Raw genomic sequence first — 2,849 nt, 5'->3', positions numbered from 1 at the left:
ACTGTCTTCCTTGAAGATGTGTCACGAAAGCGCTCAGATTATTTTCGCTTCGTTTTTCCTATGGGCATATTTAATCCTGGAGTTGTTGTGTACCTATCCGCCGGGAAGAGCACTGTTTCCTCTAAGTCATGCCACAAGGTGATTGGCAGAGCCACTGCACAAAGCCACGCCCACCTGCCACGCCCCCCGGGGGCAGAAAGTTACTAACCATCATAGAATCAGGCGCTTTAACTGTCGATAACCAGTCAGTCGTGTCTCCAGGAAGATAAGACAATCCTCCAAGGGAGATAACTATTAGATATGCTTCTCTTCCCGGTGTATTAATTGTCTCCATAACCTCCGCGCCTATAACACCCTCTAGGAATTCACCTCAATTTACCTGAGGGCCACTAACACTCTAGTGGCCTCGACGAGAGCAGAAAAAATAGGTCACCAACTCCTTTTATAAATGTTGACACATTTCCTGAATGTTCGTGAGTTGTATCTAAATTATTTAATGTTTCACAAAGTTGTAGAATCTGTATAAATTAAAGAGCTCTCGTGTATTTTAAAGATCGTATGGAATAAATGTATTATGTACATCAGAATATCATAATAAATGTATGATGTACATTAGAATATCATAATAAATGTATGATGTACATCAGAATATCATAATAAATGTATGATGTACATCAGAATATCATAATAAATGTATTATGTACATTAGAATAACATAATAAATGTATTATGTACATTAGAATATCATAATAAATGTATGATGTACATTAGAATATCATAATAAATGTATGATGTACATCAGAATATCATAATAAATGTATGATGTACATCAGAATATCATAATAAATGTATTATGTACATTAGAATAACATAATAAATGTATTATGTACATCAGAATATCATAATAAATGTATGATGTACATCAGAATATCATAATAAATGTATGATGTACATCAGAATATCATAATAAATGTATTATGTACATTAGAATAACATAATAAATGTATTATGTACATCAGAATAACATAATAAATGTATGATGTACATATTATAACTTAAATTCTGACAACTTCACCTTATGCGCCTGGTTTACCACGCTTACCTTTTACCTTACCAAACTTTAACCACATTCGCATCTTATATTATTATTTTTATTTATTGGTCGCAGTTTACAGGTGAAGCATTATAAGTATACATATTATGCTTAGAGGTTAAATGACAATTAAAACTTACAAAATCTACAAAAATGACAAATGACAAATTCGAAAAATGCGATGGCCGGGAATCGAACCCGGGTCAACTGCTTGGAAGGCAGCTATGCTCACCACTATACCACCATCGCCTGTTCTCCACTATGTTTCTTTTTGTATTTATCTAATATAGTTATTTATAAAGTACTTGAATTTACCTGAGAGCCACTGATACTAGTGGCTTCGACGAAGACAGGAAGCCGGCGGTTTGTCGAAGGTCCCCCCCCCCCATGTGCAGACAAGGAGCCACAATAACGGGGCTGAAATATGTTGACCAAACCACACACTAGAAAGTGAAGGGACTTTCACTTTCAAGAACACAGAAGAAGTGTTAAGTCTGCAGACACTAACAGTGCTCTCTTCTGTCATGTTAAGGATTATAATCATCCTATTGATTGGTCTTCCTCCAAAATAATCTTTCCTGCCTCTACTCTACACAGACGCCGTCTTGTCGAATCGGCTCTAATATACAACCTACCCAACATGAACTTGAGTCCTGACTTTGTTGCTGTGGACTCTTCCCTTTCACAGTATTTGCAGTCTCCGTGGTGTAGTGGTAAGACACTCGCCTGGCGTTCCGCGAGCGCTATGTCATGGGTTCGTATCCTGGCCGGGGAGGATTTACTGGGCGCAATTCCTTAACTGTAGCCTCTGTTTAACGCAACAGTAAAATGTGTACTTGGATGAAAAAACGATTCTTCGCGGCAGGGGATCGTATTCCAGGGACCTGCCCGAAACGCTACGCGTACTAGTGGCTGTACAAGAATGTAACAACTCTTGTATATATCACAAAAAAAAAAAAAAAAAAAAAATATATATATACTCAAATGTTTTAAACTTTCTAACAAACGTGGCCTAACATAAGCTTACCCTTTCCATTTATCTTTCCTTCTCTCTTTTTCTTTCCCTTGTTTTCTCTTTAGATCCTTTTCTTATTCCTGTTACTAATCCCTTTATTATATCTTACCTTTCGTACCTTTTGCCTTGCTTTTTCTTCCTCTTAGATTTCCTTCTCCTCACCTCTCTCTTGCCTATTTATTGTCTTCGCCTCCTTCCCTCATCCTTACGGGCTATTCATGCCCGTGACACCTTTAAGGTGGCTTAATCTTCATCAATCAATTCCCTCATCACAATCGACTTGAGAATGGTCCAGGACGGACCGAAACATCGTCGTCCCTTCACTTTCTAATGTGTAGTTTGGTCAACATGTACCACCTATTTGCCTTGATCAACTTTTCCAGTTTTATACTATCTTACAATGTATTTTCATACTTTTTTACAATGTATATGTAAACATTTTTTAATTTTACTAGAAATTATCTTCTTAAAATTATGTTAGATTAAGGATCTGCCCGAAACGCTATGCCTGCTAGTGGCTTCACAAGAATGTAAAAATTCAATTCTCTGTACTCTAATAAACCCAATGTTCCTTCTTGTATACAAATAAATAAATAAAATAATATAAATAAATATGCGAAACTGTTATGAACAGGTTCGCGTGACCATGAGGTTATGAACAGGTTCGCGTGACCATGAGGTTATGAACAGGTTCGCGTGACCATGAGGTTATGAACAGGTTCGCGTGACCATGAGGTTATG

At 36.9% G+C, this 2,849-nt stretch overlaps 1 non-coding gene across 1 annotated transcript; it reads right to left on the bottom strand.

The window, feature by feature from the left end:
- Window positions 1-1,270: 1,270 nt before the first annotated feature.
- TRNAG-UCC (transfer RNA glycine (anticodon UCC)) lies at window positions 1,271-1,342 on the bottom strand. Its single transcript has one exon. It is a non-coding gene; the product is annotated as a tRNA-Gly (tRNA).
- Between the last annotated feature and the right edge of the window lie 1,507 nt (window positions 1,343-2,849).

Source organism: Procambarus clarkii, chromosome 14 (genome assembly GCF_040958095.1).
Source record: "Procambarus clarkii isolate CNS0578487 chromosome 14, FALCON_Pclarkii_2.0, whole genome shotgun sequence".
NCBI classification, from domain to species: domain Eukaryota; kingdom Metazoa; phylum Arthropoda; class Malacostraca; order Decapoda; family Cambaridae; genus Procambarus; species Procambarus clarkii.
Note: the sequence above shows the minus strand (reverse complement) of the source record. Positions and strands in the feature narration are given on the sequence as shown.